The 18276-nt window shown below is 40.2% G+C and overlaps 2 long non-coding RNA genes across 2 annotated transcripts in view; one reads left to right on the top strand and one right to left on the bottom strand.

Moving 5' to 3' along the window:
- The first annotated feature begins 545 nt into the window (after window positions 1-545).
- Window positions 546-17237, top strand: LOC135580460 (uncharacterized). The gene is made up of 5 exons (XR_010475096.1): window positions 546-928; window positions 1004-1033; window positions 1575-1650; window positions 13956-14112; window positions 16455-17237. It is a non-coding gene; the product is annotated as an uncharacterized LOC135580460 (long non-coding RNA).
- The window catches only part of LOC135580461 (uncharacterized), a 188468-nt gene continuing 171465 nt past the window's right edge, over window positions 1274-18276 (bottom strand). The window contains exon 3 of the long non-coding RNA XR_010475097.1: window positions 1274-3511. This is a non-coding gene — a long non-coding RNA (uncharacterized LOC135580461). The remainder of the gene's footprint in view (window positions 3512-18276) is intronic.

The raw sequence follows: 18276 nt of genomic DNA on the forward strand, positions 1-18276 counted from the left end.
ATCTTTTGCACATCATCTCTCTATAGATAAGTTTTAATGTGTTGAATTGTGCTGCAAGTAAGAGCTGATGTGTTCAAGGTGAATGGCACGTTGCCACATGAGCGGTTCAAGCACATCAGCACTCAGCACTGCCCTTTGGGTCCCTGCTTATGATTTCTGAGGGCAATTTTCTATGGTTGAGGCATTTCCACAGGTCAAGAGAGGAGACATCTCAAGAAATACCACTCTGCAGCTATTAGTGAAATTAATTTGTAATTTCTGCCATAAATTTGGGTTAGTAAATGGAGGATTTTGTTGGTGTTTGTGTGTTTGAGGGATGAGGGCTGCAGCAACCACCAGTGTTTTTTTGTCCCTGATGAAAAAGTATTTATTATTTTAAACAGCACTGTCTGCTTGTATGAGAAAATTCAAAGTATATTTTTAAAAACAAACAACAGAAATACTTACGAATGCCTGAAACATGCTTTTAAACAATTTAGCAATACAGAGAAAGTATACCCTGTTGAAGGCAGACTACAGAAATGTTAACATCTTCTCAAGGTAAATCAAGTAATGGACTGTTGGCCTATTTTTCAAACCGCTTCTCCTCAGTAACTTGACATTTGATAGGATTATCTATTACTGTTGGATTTTGGTTGACTCTCTGGTATGCCTGAGAAGATTGTCATCTTGTGATTTAAAGATAATAGAGCCAAGCATGTGAAACTGCACACAGAGAATAAACCTTTGACTCAGAACTGACTATTTTGTTAAAAAAAAAAAAAAAAAGAGGATGACTTTGTCTTGAGCTCAGTTTGATACATTCGCAGTTAATGAAATTATCCAGCAATAACTTTCCATTCTAAATATTGCTGTGCTATTTTTAAAAGGCTCCTATGACACTCCACACAGAGCAGCCCGGGCTAACAATACGAGATATCTGAAGAGGGTGAGTTTGATTAAAGACTTCTGACAATAGCTAATGTAAGCTTTAACTAAAAATGTCAACTCCATTTGTTTTCAGCTTAAAGAGTTTCTGGATCAGAACGTGCAGGTAGGAGTTATAACAATTTCAAGATTACACTTGACCTAGTATAAAAGACAATCATGTAAAAAGTGACATAAACTGTGGCTTTGTGTATGTGCACACGTATATCGGTGTGCCTGTGTATAAATACATCAACACTGGCAAAGAACTTCACCATTACAGTTTTCCAAAATATGCAACATCTATTTTTATTATTAAGCCTCACAACTGGCAATTTGAAAAAAAAAAAAAAACAACAAACCTGAATGAGCTAGAGTGGGGTTTTTATTATGCATGGTTTTATTTCTTTGAATTTCAGAATTACCTAGTATGCATTTTAAACTTTGGTACAATTTGCAGGCTGTTTTCATTTCTATTTAAAAGGGCTAAACACTATGAATGTGCCTCTGCTTTGCATTCTAATTGCATGTAACTGATTTTCACAGCAGAACAAAAACCTAATTTTCAGATTATGAATCATGCACTAAGAAATAATTATTGTTTTATGAGGAAAAAAATGTTTTCCACATTTTCCCCACTTGTCCAATTTATAAGAACTGTTTGCCAGTTTGCAGGTTGCCAGCCTTCCCAGAACGCCATCTATTACTCTATAGGGACTTGAAAAAGGTAGACAGAAACACAAGGTATGCAACTGTTTTGACTGCATTCTTTTGCTTGCAACATAACACTTGCCTTTTATTATTTTATCTTCAGCAATCAAGGGGTGACTAAATGGTTGCAGGTGGTGATGAAAATAAAAGCCATCCATCATTATTTATTAGGCATGAAAAAGATACACAATAATGTAATTTAATCCCGGAGCAGACAATTATTTCCACATATTGATAATACAATGTGAAAACTGTCATGAATCCTAATGTGATGTTCGTCTTTATTGGTGAGCCACTAGTAGCAATGCAAATAATGAAATTGTTTCATAAAGAAAAAATGTAACTATTTGCATATAGCAATAGTGTTGTACAAAAACACATCATTACTAACTTTGGAAATATAATAATCGTTCTTGTGTTACTTTGTTTTTGAAGTTTGCAAAAGCAGAAGCAAAATGTTTCTCTAAGTAAATATTTTTTCTATTTCAGCATCATCAAAATAGTTTCAAAAGTTTTGGTAAGGGAACTTTAAATCCAAGGACATGCAGCTGTATAATCACCACTGGTTTATAGAGACTTGCAGATCTCTACTAATCTATTAACATATTTGTGCATGACACTTCCTCTTTTAAAAATAATTTAAGAAATATCCTTGCTCCATCTAGGCTGGATTCAAAGTCCATTTAAGCCATTAGGAAGACTCGTATTGATTTTGGTGGGTGTTGACAGAAACACTTTGTTGCTGCTTTCTATAAATAAAGTTGAGCTCCAGTTTGGGCAGAGCAGTTCTTGCGTATATATTCATACAGACGACATTCACCCCTGGGCAGATGTAAGCATGTGCCACTTAAGGCCCACTTATATCTCATTTTGAGGAGGGTGAAAGGGTCTTTTGGCTGGACAAAAATATACATTTTTTTACAAATAGCCAACTGTACATGCAAAGTATATCTGCAACTGCACAGCTAATTTACATTTGAATTACCATGTCTGGGCATGCAAATCAGGTAATTACTTGCTCACATATAACTGGCCATTTGCATGCACAAATACCTATTATATGCATTCAGTCACAGTAATGTGTCTGCAGCATTTAGCTGTATCTCAAGAACTAGAACAAGGAAGAGGTTTATATTATCTCTCATGGACTTGGTGTCTTCTAGAGTGATGTAAGTGATATTTGAAATCATTAGGAAATCCGTAAACTTGCTGCATGTGTTGTTCCTTAAACTGAAGTCTCTTAAACTCTCTTAGTCTATAAGAGGCTAATCCTGGAGTACTTGTGGCATAAAAACATTGAAAATTAGTTACAAATGAGGAGAATCTCTTTCCCACTCTAAAAACATGATAAAACTCCACTCTGAGAACACTTCTAAATCCATGATGACATTTCCCATGAGCACCTTTGGGGAAGCTACTGAGCACATCTTGTGCAGATCATAAGAGCTGGGACCAGACCTAGAGCTGGGGCAGGAGTGATGGCATCAGGGCATCCCTGCTCCGCCTCTCCTAAGCCTGTCAGCAGCTGATTTTCTTCAGCACCAGCTTTCCCAGCAACCTCACCTCCTACTGCTCCATATCTAGGAAGGAGCAGAGATATCAAGTGCAGTTTCTCAAAAATCCCATCTCTTTGCAAGCATGCAATGGGTGACAACTGCTCCGAGCATCACCTGAAATGTAATAGCAGCAGCTGCTGTTTTCTTGGAAAGTGCGTGAACCGGAGGCTGTGGTAACAGCTGGGCTGGAGATGCACCCACATCCAAGGGGAGAGGGTCCAAGCGTGGTTCCACCACCCCCAGACGGGCAGGGTGCTGCTGGGAGGGAAGGAGCAGAGGAGTGGTTGCACTTTCACTTTTGCCTTGTGTCTTGGCTGCTGGTAGAAGGACAAGTAGGACTGAAAAAAAAACCACAATGCAAGTTGTTTTTCTCCATTAATCAGTGCTTTATTTTATTTTATTTTATTTTATTTTATTTTATTTTATTTTATTCCCCCAGCTGCCTGGCTTCATTACATTTGTTTGTCTTTCCCTCCCCAAGTGAGCAGGGGGATCTGGTTTTCCTGAATTTGGCTGAAGAGACAAATTAAAGTTTTCTTTGTTTATAATCAAAGCAGGAGTGATTATCTGAACATTTTGAAAGAATCACATAGTATTTTAAGAGTCTGTAAAAAGACAAGAAATGTGGTGGGAAGTCATCAGATGATATTTTCTTTAAAACTGCATGGACGGTTTTAACAAAGTGAACGCACAATGTCTGTAGAGTTTCACCAAATGGCCTGGGAACTGATGGCAAATTTGTGAAAACATGCTGGAAATGTTTTGTTGATATTCCTGCTGACATTAGGGGCAGATCCTGCATGTCACCACAAATATTTGGCAGTGGAGAAAACCAGAGATTTTGTTCAGCTCTGTTTGGAATCAGATAGCAAATTGATCTTGGAGGCTCTCCCTGGAACTCTTCATATTTTTGGAAAACAAAAGATTTTCAGAGGAAGCCCTGTTTTTATTATGCATGAGATTGTTATGGGAGGAGAAAAGGCAGTCTGTGACTTACACAAAAGAAGAGGGGAACCGGAGCTTTTGCTGGAATTGAACAGATTATTCCTGGCCTCAGCTTTGTGTGCTTTTCCCCAGGAACATGGATTTTTATGTGAGAAAAGATTATTTCTGAATTATTTATTTATTTATTTATTTATTATTCAACCTTCTGTGCCTCATATCATGGGAGATCAGTTACCTGTGGGGTCAGTCAATGGTCCCAGTGGGAGCTGAGGGAAGGGAGGATGCCCAGAGCACACTGCAGCGCTGGGCAATGCTGCTGTGCTGGGAGGGTACTCATGGTCAGCTAAGACCAGGCACACGGTCCTTCCTGGCGTTGCTCAGCCACCCTTGCATCCCTTGCTCTGCTCTTGTTCCAAGTGGATTATTAGGCACAGAGAGTCCTGACTGCTCCTTCTGATCAACCATCTACATGACCTGGATGAAATCCCAGAGGCAAAGAGTTTTTCCCTTAACTCCACCTCATCTTCCAGTAAGTGATGGTGTGCCCTTTGCAGCAGCAAGGGTAGTGCCCTTGTTTGCCACGGCAGTATCATTTCCCCATCTTCTAGGCTTCTTCCCTTGTTTTTTGGGAAGAGCCCAGGAGAGCACTGGGTGGAAATACTTCACCAGTATTTCCCATCTTTGGCTTAAAGAGAGTCCCAGGAAAGCTGGGAGCCTGCAGCTCAGCAACGTGACCTGCCCTCCCTCCCAGACAGCACAAGTTTCTGTGTGAAATAGCTCAACTATGAAGTAGCAAAATTTCCCAGAGGTGACAAAGGAGGACCTTTTGAGGGACCATGCTGTGTACACTTGTATGGGTTGGTAGATTCCAGATGAAGTAAAGAAAAACTCTCCATGGGAAGCTTCTGACTTCATAGATTTCTCAAACACTAACCATGTTTATCACAGGACTGGATGTGATAAACTAGACTCATACAGCGACCCAAGGAAATAACAACAGCGGAATGTGGCAAAAAGTCAGTTTTGTGGTCTGAACCTCACAGGAAGGACATGTTTTCAGATCAGACCCCGGCTGTAACAGCTAGGCAGAAGTAGAAGGAGAAGCAGAAGAGGCTGCTTCTTCTTGCAATGCCTTTGAGTTATTTCAAGACTGCCACTTTTGCTTTCAGACAAGGGCCCAGCCACAGGGAAAGGCTGGTCTGCTGGTCCCACTACTATTCAAACCAGCTCCACGTCTGCAGATATGGTCCCACTGTGCATCCAGCCACTGGTGCTGCCGAACAGGACTGTGTATTCACAAAGCCTCAATTTTGTTGTCTTACTCTCATTCATCCTGCTTTATGTGTAGGGGTCATGAGACAGATGTGAGACAAGTCACTCTGCCATGAAAAAGGAGTAATCATCCTCAGGGGGAAGCTCAGCTTGAGTGCCATCATCCGTCTTCAGTGTGGTGCTCAAGTGAGTGAGGACTAATTGGAAAGAACCCAGTGGAGACCTGCACCAGGGCTGAAAGACCAGGGGAGGAGAGAGAAAAAACTGGGGTGGGTCAGTGTAGAAACAGGTCATGCCAAACACACAAAAGGCCATTGCAGAGGGGCAGGGAATAGACTATTCTCTGTGACCGTGGGGGATATGAGAAAAAGTTGCAGGTTTACATTTCAGTAAGAGAACCTAAGTAAAAACTTTCTAATTATAAAAATAGCTCATAGTGGAAAAGGCAACAGATCCTTAATGGGCATTGAAATAAGCTATTACTATAACTAAACTTGTTGTTTACTTCCAGAAAAATGTTGGAAAGTAGTTTTATAAAAAGCCTTTTTCATAACTCACAGCAAATCTCCTTCAAATAAACATCCTTTCCAATCTTCATATATCTGCTGTGTCTTCTACCTCTCCTACCAGGCAGTGATGAATGTAACAAAGTAGTGGGTGGGAAGAAACACAGATAAATATTTTGTAAGTAATGTACTATATATATTGGGCACAGATAGAAATAGCATTGTGCTCATTCTGTTTTCGTTCTCACCAGCACAAATCAGGAATAAATCCAGTCACCAAACCTTTTCTACATGAAAAAATGGAGAAAGTGGTGAATGAATGTGTTGCAAAGAGTTGAATGTGAATTTTTTGGTAAGCCAGCATCTTTGTTTTAGTATCTAGTCTTAGTATCCATCTTCTGTGCAAGGAGACCGAGTCCAGTCATTATATGCGTTTTTCTCAAGAGCCAACACTGTTATGGGTTACACTGGAGACAGTGTGGGTGGAGCACAATAGTATTAAAAAATAAAGCTATGTCTCCTTTTTTGTTTTCCTGTATAAGAACAAATAATTTATTTCTCAACGGATTTCTTGAGTGTGTTATTTACCACTGTTTACTGTAACTAGCTTCCTATTATTACAAAAGTTGGCAGAGTGAGCATGGGTCTGTAGCTTGCCCAGTTGCATTCCAATTCCTTTCTGCCAAAAATTAAAAAATGGGTTTTCCATGCACCTATCACATGTAGGAATATATTTAACCACACTTCTTACTCCTACAGATGCCAGCCTTGCTGTCAGAGAGTCGTTGGGAATATGCCTAAACTCTCTCTCCATCAAAGCGTTCTCTGATGGGCATCCAAAAGCATCTAGAGGAGAAGGGGACATCTTTGGGCTGCAGCACAGTGGCACAATACCCAGCCTAATTTTAACCTGGTTAGCTTGAGTACTACAAACAACAGCACTTAACTCAGCCTGAGCTGATTTATCCCAAGAAGAAGGTAACAAGATATTTCTGTGCAACACTTCATCACTTCTACATCAACACGCTTTACAGGGTGTCACTGCCAGGTGGATTTGTCCAGCTTTCCCCTGGAAAGCATTGCCCAACACCATTCCAGTATGACGGTGAGCTGAGCAGTGGGAAAAGCACCACACAGCTTGTGCCTTTACTTCCCCAGGACTGCAAGGACAGGGATTATGCTTGATCACATTGTGCCCATGGAGGAAAGAGTGAGTAGATTTATGTGAAAGAGAGAATAGATTTATGGCAACAGGATTAGCCCAGGGGCAGCCCTATGCTGGGCACAGCACTAGATTGCACTTCTCCAAATGCTGCTGGAGCTACATGATCATGCTGCAGAAAGGGAGGAGTCCGTGGTCTGGGCTGTCCCTCTGCAAAGGACGGGTAACATGGTGCCAAGCAGAGTTGAACTGCACATGTTTGCACTGAAGAATCTGTTCTGGGTTCTGTTTTACATTTCCAAGAGGCCTGTGCCCTTTGTAAATAGAGAGGCTGAGTAAGACACAGGAAGAGCTGGTGCACTTGTGAGAGCACGAGCCCAATAAATGGATATATATTTAACTCTCTGCTTGGTGTTATTTTCTCTCTGCTTGGGCAAACAATATTTCTGACTGCTTCCTAGTCCTAATCAAACTGTAGGGTACTAATAAAACAAACCAAGACTAATAAAGCACATTTCACCAGTATTAATCCTCTTAAAGTTATCAGGTTTTCACATCCCTAGGTAGGAGTAGTACTGTCTGACATAAAGTTGAGAGATAAAAGTAGGATAAAAGAAGCATTACCATGCAACAGCATTAAGACAAAAATATAATTGCAAAGGCTGAACTTGATTATTATTTAAAACATGTGTTGGGTGGAGGCACCAGTCGGCAGGAAGCATCTGATGCTGATGAACCCACACAACCTCAGCATGACTGACTTTTGAGTATGAATGTAAAAGATTTATTAATTTCATTTTTAAGATGTTCTGTTTGTTTTGAAAACATTTGGGGTTGCAAAACACACAAATCCTGTAACTATTTCCATAAAGCCTTGAACAGTGGAACAACATTAGAGGGGGTGGGGAACATCGGTATATTTTTTTTTTTCTGGGAAGAATTTCCATTAAAATTAAATCTAGTTTAATTATAGCTCCTCAGCAGTGAGTATGTGATTTCTGATTATGTCCCTGGTGGATGCTCAGGTTGGTACTGCTGTGGTTGGATTGAGGTCTGCTCCATTTCATTACTTTTTCCTTGAAGAGAAACCTCACTGGTATTCGTGGAAACCATGTGTCGGTTTGTGCAGTGTGTCATTATGCATTATCATATCATACAGTTTAAAAAACATTGCATTGTTGCTTCTGGTTGGATTCTTTTCATGTGGAATACAGATAGCATTATTCTAGGTAATTCTCTTTCTTAATTCCAGCCCTCAAGCCAATCAAAGAAAGAGAAAATTGTAGATGGATATGAACTAATTTCTTGGTATATATCCAAAACCCACAAATAATTAGGGATGGGAGAAGCTCAGGAGCTCAGTAGATTTGGTTTGGACACACACTCAAGCTCAACTCTTGTGCAAAGCTGTAGGGGAACCTCCATAATTAAGGCTGGGCTCTGTTACTCTGGTGTAAACAAAGTCAGTGGTTACACCAGGGAAAGAGAGAGTTCAGAAAATGACCCCATGGCTGAAGATCTCAGGAGAAAAGAGTATTTTTTTCTGTGAGATTTCTATTACTTCCTGTTTCTGGTCAGGTTAAGGTCAAGAACAGCTTTCTCACAGTGTCGGGGCACTGGTGTTCCCAGCCCCGCTGGACCAGGAAGCACTGGGGAGCATGGAAATGAAGCCGAGACGGCCTTTCACAGCACAGGAAAGCTCCGCTTTGGGCTGGCTCGGAGCAATGGGCAAAGGTCGATTTTTGTTTTGTCTGAACTGGTTCCTCTGTCCAAATGGCAGCGTGGAAATAACAACGTGAGGTACCAGATTGTGGTAACAGGTCTGAGCCACCTCACCTATATGACATGTTTTGGAGATTTGAAACACGTCTGATTTGCAAATGATGCTAACAGCGCTTCTTTGCTATTTGTAAGCAGAGTGTCTGCTGATTTTGCTTTTAGTAGTGAGAATAGTTATTTTGTGACCCATGGGTGCTGCTTATTCCCCTCCCCGTGATATCACAACATGATCAACCGAACTCAACAGAAAGAACACAAGCATGCAATGTGCCTTCAAATTTGCACCCCAGGCTCAATACTCAGCCAAAGACAACCTCCTGGAAAGGCCCTCTCTCTTTTCTGCAACTAAAGTGAAGGAAAAGGCTCCAGGTATGGGAAGAACAAGGCTCACAACATCAAATTTGAGTTGCCAGCTAAACCACACCATGTTGTACTGACTTATCTGGGGTTCTGCAGTTATTCCAACATGAAAGGATCTTCACAGCTTAACTAATAACCTGGTCTCCCCTTACTTTGGAGACATGTCCCATCCAGCAGACCTCAAAAGCTACAGTCACTATTCAGAGACACCTAATTCTCCACTGCAAAGGCGGAGGACACAAGCTGTATGAAAGTGCAAAAGAGCTTTAGCAGGAGGCTCAGCCTTTTCTAAATGTCTGCTTTAGATAGCAACGTTCTCCGTCTTCCTGCCAATTTTCAGAAGTCTTGTCACAATTGCTTCAGCCCCATGCAATAAAGGGCAAAACCAGCTGAAATTTGTGTATTAGCAGGCAAATTTTACTGCTTGCAAGGTGAGAATACAGGATGAGTGAGTTTTTTATATGCCATCAGCTGCTCTGCTCAGACTCACAGTCGGAATAACTTGGCAACGAAGGGTTTTCTGTCAAGCATTGCAGGAGCCTGGAGAAATAGTGTTAGAAAGGGGTACTTTCATCTAAGGAAATAACTTAAACCACTGATGATCTGCCTGTGTGAATCTCTCTTATGTCTGAGTAAGATGCAGCATCAGACTCTGACATTGATGTGGTAGTTGCCCTAGAAAAAAGAAACAAAAAAACCCCAAACAAAACAGCATTTTAAAACAAAGACAGCTGGATTGACAGCAACCTACACAGACGGCTGTGGCCAGCAGTGACACTGATTGAGGCAGACTTCCCTAAACTGGCAACAGACTCTGAATGCCAGATCCCACAATCAGCCCTAAATGACACAAGATACAGCTTTATGTAGCTGTTGTGATTAGGGAACTTTCTGTTACAGTAGGAGTGTATGAAAATGTTAGATGCATTGCTGGCCTCAAAACATTTTTCGTTCTTGATCCCTCAGACAAGGATTTGGTGAAAGGATATTTAACTTTAAATGGGAAACATCTTCACTAAACTTTCCAGGGAAAATCTGTGCTTAAACAAGGAGTAGTCATCCAGCTCCTACTGTGGGGAGGGGGGAAAGCTGCATCCCCGTGCAGAGGCTGCCTTTAGAAGGTTTCATAGCACTCTGTTTGCTGTGCTCATTCAGCTTTCAATGTTTCATGTTTATTAGATTATTTTTTTTTAATCCATTTTTAACAGAAGGACAGAAACCAGACTTCTGATGCCACCGAGGTTTGTGCCACACAAGTGATAATGAGGACAGTACCAGTGCTTTCTGCTGGCTGGAATGTCAAAGCCCCGAACTTCAGAGGAGTCTGGGGATGACTGTGGTAATGGAAAGTCCAAGACCTTGGGATCATTCCAACTGCTTGGATCTACTACGGGACAGAGCTGCCTCAGTTTATATCAGCACAGCTCAGCTCAGCTCACTCAATACGTTGCAGACACGGTGCTACATAATGGGCAAAGGGATGAGCATCATGTAAATGCATGAGCGATATTGTCAGCAATTCTAGGAAGTTGTATGCACAGATCTACTCAGTTAATAATGAGACGTGCACACCTTCTGTGCACCTCACTGAACACACATTTAAACATATGGCTGCTGAGATAGAATATATTCTGCCAGCCTTTTTTCTTAATTAAAGTTATGCGAGTTATGAAATACTTTCCTTTATAATAAGCTCTTATTCCTGTGGAGAAATTTCTATTTGTTTTTATCTCATTTGAGCTTCAAGGTTAATCTTAGTTTAAGAATCTCACTCGCTGTGATAGCAACCTCTTTGCGCTTCAGTCTGATCTGTGTGCGTGGGTGTGTGTGCGTCCTTTTGTTCCATGCTGAGGCTGGATGCCGCTAGCTGAGTATCCTCCATCTACGGGTTTGTCCTGCGGACACTAGCAATAGGTGTAGGTGACTGTGAAAATGGTACATGAAGGGTATTTTCCAGATCCAATTTAGGTTCACAAAAAAACCCCAGAGGGGCAGATGCAGAGTTTGTATCTTGTTTTGCAAGACAAGGGAAACATAAGATATTTCACTTTCTGATCTACTGTAAATGGGAATTTAATTCTGGAATCCTTGATATATATTGACTTGTTTTGTTATATGACAGAAGTCAGTGATAATTTATTCCAGCATGAAAAGCAACATTAATTAACGAGAAAGAATAAAGAGCAAGGCATTTAGATCAAATTAATATATATATGAAATAAAACAATAAAACTCCCTTGTTTATCCACGAATAAACATTTGATGTCCTGTATATTTTATGATGGTTCTCATGTCATATCTTACATATGCATTGAACAAATGTAGCAGCAATACTGCAATAATTGTTCACAGTTATAGGCACTAAAATGAATGCCTGAATTATATACACAAGTCCATCTCCTCTTGGACCTTTGGATCTACAGTAATTTTGCAATTAGCAAAAGCCATTCTCTTTTCTTCTTTCTCTCCCCCACCCCTCCCCCCCCTCCAGGATATGCAATGAGTAACATTTTACAGAAAGATAAAAAGTCACGTTTAAATGCTGCCACTACAGGCCACCACCTTCTTTTTCTCCATTCTTTGAAGGTACTGTGCTATTTCTTACTCTCTATATCTGCTCTCAAATTCTTCCTTCCTTTCCAGGCATATTTCTTCTGACTCCCATCTCAACCTCTCTGTTGGCTTTTCCTTTTTTGACTCTAATCCTCCTACTGTCTCTTATGACAATCCCTCGCCTACACACATTTGCTTCAACTCTCTCCTCAATTATTCCATTAGGTCTTAAATGGTTAGCCATCAGGTACATCTCATATGTTTCAATTCCACGCTAAAATCACAACCATCTGATGTTCTGGCTTGGAAAAGATGTCCTGATATGTTATATGCTGTTGTAAGGTCTCAAAAATATCCTTTTTTGTGTAATGGGCTCAATCATAAACCCACTGAAATTCTTCCTAAATTCCTCTGGACTTCCACATGTGCACAGGTGGAGCCAAGGTAACATTTCGTCTCTATTTGTGACATAGAGGGGTATAATGGACTTGTGGAGAAAGTTAGTGCATGGTAAGAGAATTACATTAACACATTAACAATTTTGACACCCTTTAATCAACACTTCTGACAGCAGAGTGGTTTGGTCTAGTGGCTTGTACAGCACCTGACAGTCTCAAGCCTCCAATGACCCCATGGTTTGGCTGCAGCGCTTTCCCCCACCTCAAAATATTGGAGTACGAACTATCTTAAAACTGGGGTGTTATTTATTAAGATTTTTTTTCTGAAAGAAGGCAACATTTGGGGGCCAAAATGTGAGCTCTTTGTTATACACAAAAAGCGCTCTTTCTGCTTCTATAGAGAGGGTGCAATTCAACACGTCCATTGTATAACCCCGTTTAACCATCAAAAATGTTGCTGAGAACTAAAAGATAAAATATAGATCTACTGTTCATTTTTTCCCCACTTGATCTTTTGTGTTTGATCATAAATGCACATTGTGAAAAGATGTCTTATACCTCCAAGCTAAACACTGTTTGCTACTCATTAGTGATTTATAAATGATATTTTCTCCCTGGTGACATATCTTTTGATATGATTCTCTAATAATAACATCCACCAATATTAAAATAAGAACATCCCCATGTATTGTGATCACCTTCAACCACATTTCCTCACTAAAATTAAATTTTAGCACACCAACTGATATTGTATGCATATATTTGTCTACCATCATTATAAATCTCCTAAGGGTCTCTATAAAATGATAGTTTTGCCTCTTTGCAGTAATTCTACCTAATGCTCCAAAGCAAGAAACTAATTACATGCTGACTTTTCACTAACTTTGATCTTTCAAAATGCATACTCTGAAGTTTCTATAGGTAATCATATAATTACAATACACTAAGTGGGATGAAATTAGCCATAAAGTTTTTTTTTCTAAATAGCATTAACTCTTTTTATCAATAAACATTTAATTTAAAAATATTAGTCATTCAGTAGGTCGCTGTTTACAACATCCCAATAGCTAAGTATTGCCATGTAAGATTTCAAAACAAAATCTATCTACATGCACTAATATTTATAACAAATGCCTTATTTTGACACGAAGAGTTTCAGTGGAAGGGGATATGGTAAGAATTCTTGAAAAATACGTTTAAGGAAGATGAAGGATAAATGATGGTGGTGCTAGGAAATTACTGAGATTTCTCAAGGGAATCTTTTAGTTTCTCAAAAAAATGACCTCATTTGTATTTTCCCAATGAATTGGTATGATATTTCCTGTAAGAAAAATTGAAAACAATTGTTGTTTTCAGTTGAACTCTATGGCTATAGAAAAAAAAATCTTGGATTTCCTCTTAGAAAAATGTAGTTTTACCTTTTATTTTCAAGTAGAATTGTAAGACAGTTTGATTTTTTTTGAAGAAAACAAATATCACAGCCTTCTTAGACAACAGATAAAAAACTGTGCAGTTTGGCGCTTTTTCCCTTTATACTTTCAACCTGCTATTTTAGCTCAGCAGTAAAACCACAAAATCCTCCTCTCCGAAATGCTGTGGCCTCCTCCCTGCACTTCTTGCACACAAATGAAGACAAATACAAATTCCAACATGCACAAAGATGACATGCCTCTGCCTCTCATCGGGATCTGTGCTTACATTTCCTCGTGTGTAGGTGTCCCACTGACTGCCGCGAGGTCACACTTACACACCAGAGGAGGCAATGAGGAGTGGAATTAACTGTCTGTCGTGCCTCCATCTATTTCAGACCCTACTGCAAGGAAGGAACTATTTGGCATGAGGAAGGGTGGCAAAACACAGCCCTGTGTGAAAACACCTCTCCTGGATGAGCACTTAAAATTAGAGATCCAACACGATGCCTGGGCAGCATCTATATGCTGGAAGAAGAACAAGGATGCTATATGGTAAATATTAAATCAGAGTCACGCTTCCTGATACGAGCGGTGGCCATAGGGCTGTGCTGTGAGTCGCAGTGGGAGGTTGCTCATGGCAGCTGATGCAAGCTGCAACACCTGGTGCTTGGTGCTGCTGCACCCACTGGAGCACCGGTGTAAGAGATGCAATGTTTTGTCCTTTCCCTGCTGTTTCCCGCACCCACTGCTTTCCTGGAGCTCAGCCCCTAGGCTGAAATACCTCCTATCCCAGTCCACAGCCATCCTGGCAGAGAGAGGCAGTCCGAGTCACACCTGGACTTTGAGGGCACTGCAGCGTCCCCATGGTGGAAGGGGTGGCTTTGCAGATGATTCAACAGTGCCGAAAGGAAACACGTTGTTGGTGAAATAGGCCTCTACCTTTACTTCATCCCATATGTGCACCTTGTTTGTCTAATAGCATTCAAAACCGCAGAAAAATCTGAGCACCACATTCACTTTAAAGCTGAATAAACAAAATTTGTTTTGACTTATCATCAATCATGCCATGTGATCACAGGGCATATTGTGTGCAAACGGCAGTTGTTTTATCTGGAGCTTCAACCTTTAAAAAATTCAAAACAGTAAAGTTGTTTATTTGACACTGGTCCTGACCCCCAGACTTTAGCGCCGCATTCTGACAAAGTGAAAGAAAGAAAACACATTTTGCTTCTTCACTGCTGTGGCATAGAGGAAACTCGACTTCTCAGGAGACTTTTGACACATTCCTTGCATTTGAAATGTACCAATAGGAACTTTATCTCATTCTTTTTTATTTTTTTAGAAACCAGAGGAAGAAAAGTGTTTACATGGTATTGCACATGGTAGCAACTCTCATTATGAGGATCTGCAGACACACAGTATGTGCATTTAGCTTTGGGAATTGCATTACTTAAGAGCCCTGTGGTTAGAAAGATGAACTGAGATAGACAATAAGGAATAACAGTTTGAAAGCCATGCTCATAAGCCCCTTGCACAGATCCAGTTAACAAATGATAGGCTTGCAAATATTTTTTTTGTGAACTGACTTGAGAACTCATTCCCAAGTATTCTTGAAAAAACACAATATTTTCCCTCCCTTTGTTTCCTTCATCAATAAATAGATGTGAAGAGATTGCAATGTAGTACCTATACCTCATTTTGTGTTTACATGTGGTTTTGTGCCTCTCTGGGCAGAGAGTATTTTAGTCTTCGAACTTCAGGAATGACAGAGTACCTAGAAAGGCTGCAGATGCCTGAATAATACGTAGCCATCAAGTATGATAATGAAAGTTTTCTTCTTTTTTTTATACCTCTAAAATTAACATCATAGTTGTCATATAAGAATGAAGAACATTTATACATCAGGAACACCTAAAGCTTTTACTCCATTCTCTACAGGCAGTTTTGTGCTACTTTAACTTCACTATGCTGAGGACAAACCTTCAAATTAATCATGTATCCTGAAAAAAGCTCTGAACACATTCTGCTGTTTAAGTCCTGTAGTATAACAGAAAAGTAACTTCTGGAAAAATACCTGACTTACTTAAGTCTTCTGTATGACAGGAGGAGGACCAAGACTGATTTCTTCTCCAGACTTCCTATTTTATCTTGGATAAGTCTATTCAACTCTGTTTCCTCACATCTTAAAGAAGATGAAAAATAATAATTAACTTCCAAATAAAGATGGTGTGATACCATCTAGTGTAATGTTTTTAAAGTGGTTGAAAGTCCCCAGTTACAGGAATATAAGAGCAACCATAAATGTTCTCAAGGAAAGGCTTGCTGGTAGAAGTAATGTCTTTTATTAGATCAACTGATACATTTGAAAAAAAATGGACCTGCTTTTGGGCATGTGCAGGTTTGCTGCTTCCGTTCGGCTCTGGAGAAGGATCCATATAACCACATCTGTTGGTCTAATAAGGGATATTAAGTACGAATCTTATTCTCTTCCAAGTCTGGACCATGTAAACTTCAACAAACATGTTTCTGCAACATAAATAACCCGTGCTAGGGTCTGTGCAATCTCACAGACTGGGCGCAACCAGTGTTGGACACTTTGGAGACAGGTGAAAGAGTGCTTGTATTTCATTCAGTGTGGAATAACTAGCTCATCAATGCTTTCTACTTCATATTCACAGTGAATGGTCTACCGATTTTCTTTCTACTTGATCTTTCCTCTCACTTTTTAAATTTGATGGTCACTTGCTTTTCAAATTCTGATGAATTTTCATCTTAGATTTCATTTACCAGGGTTTACATGCAGTCCCTGGGGATTAAGCATTAATGTTAACAGGTTGGCACAAATCAGTCTGATCCCACTGTCCTGTTTTTGTCTTCCTGCTCTCTCTCTTCAGTGCCTCACCCAGTTACTATATTGAGTGACTACCACAGTAATGCAGTCCGTCCACAGCAAGTGTATTGATGGAACTTCATCCAACAGGGTAAGGAATGAGGTCACTTCCAAAACAGAATAGGGAAAAAAAAAGAAAGAAAAATAAAACACACCTCATTGCCTCAAGACCAAGAGTCTTAATGTCTTCTCTCCATTCTTTGTGCTGCCATTGGGAGGAGAAGTGAGGCTGTGGAAGATGAGTTGTATTCCTGCCACAAGTTGGAAGTAGCTCTGTCCAAGATAACGACACACTGTTGGTATAAGTTGGGTCAGGATCAGGTCAGACTCACAGAGCGCCTCCATTCCTCCTCCCCACAGATCAGTGTGCAGCTAATTGTATTTGGATGAATAATTCTAATAAAGATGTGACCTTTAATGCCAATTGGTGGTTTTAATTTTGATTCATAATCAGTCACCTCAGTGTGATCTCTTCTCATGTGTGAGCAGCAGTGAGGCCACTGTGCATATTTACACACAAAAAACAAATATGGGCCCAGGGAGGCATCCCATGGGGTGAATGCATATATTGCAGATCTTTTAAAGAGATTTGTACATTACTGGATTCTGAAGCAAATAAAAGTGCACAAATTCCTAGGAATCAAAGATAAGTCAAAGGGAAAAAAAGGCATTCAGAAGTAGAAAGCAACCCCCATAGCTCATGAATAGCCTAATTATAAGAGAGCCCCACAGGCAAATGCAAAGTTACCAACACAATCGCCTTTGGAGCTCACAGAGAGGTCAGACACTATCCTCAGAATATTATCTTCTGTAGCACAGCACCTGGGTCCTGTACTTTACAGTGCCATTCAAAAATCACACCAAGGGAACGTCCGAGGAAGTAAGAGCTGACAGAAAGTCAACATGAGCATTGTTGTAATGCTTGTATGTTTGAGAATCAGTTGACTTTTCTCATTGTAAAACTTCTTCTCTTGACAAGAACACACTCAAAATTGATGCAACTTCTCTTCCTGAAAAGGGTAAAAGGCTCCTTGTGTCCTTCAGCACATGACAATGGTGAGAGACACAGCGTAGATAGCATTGTGTGACAGGAAGATTTTGTGATTCTGGAGGTGTCACCTTCCTGCAAAGACATAAACCCCTGGTTTTCTCAATTTTGTGAAAGCAGAAACAAGTTTTCTCTGCCACCTACCACACAGTAGAAAGCACTCATTCATCCTAGAGTTAAAACTATGCTTGGAAATGTAATGTCCATTTCATTTCTTGGCCAGCCAGGTTTTGGCAAAGTTTGCAATATACTCCTAAGCTGTCTGGAGTCAACAATACACAAGAAATGGCCACAGAAGTGAAGGGTACTGAAGAAAGGTGCTCAAATACAGAGACTTTGACTCAGAAGGAAAAGGACAAGAAAAAAAGCTTTGCCTGTCATCCATGGACCTCAACTTCCTTTTCAAACAGGATCTGGTCTGATGAGCTTTCACCTTTCTCATTCACTCAAGTCACTGTGACTTCTGCTCTCACTCCCACTCCTATCTCCTCTTCCACCTCCCTTTTCACGGGCTCCTACAATATTAATTTGCTTTTGGAAATTTGGTTGTTGCTTTACTTCCATGGCAGCACCAACCAGACTTTGACCACCTGGCTCTGCTGATAAGACTATGCAGAGTAAATACAACTGCATGAAGAGTTTGTCTGTTTTATACTACTCCTCTCTTTATAGAAATGCCCTTCATAACCTGAGCGCTACAGTCATTATGCTCTTCTACAGATCACTTAACAGGGCTCATTTATTTTACAATGCTAAGAAGTACCACCTGCTAATTAAA

This window comes from Columba livia, chromosome 10 (genome assembly GCF_036013475.1).
Source record: "Columba livia isolate bColLiv1 breed racing homer chromosome 10, bColLiv1.pat.W.v2, whole genome shotgun sequence".
Lineage (NCBI taxonomy): Eukaryota > Metazoa > Chordata > Aves > Columbiformes > Columbidae > Columba > Columba livia.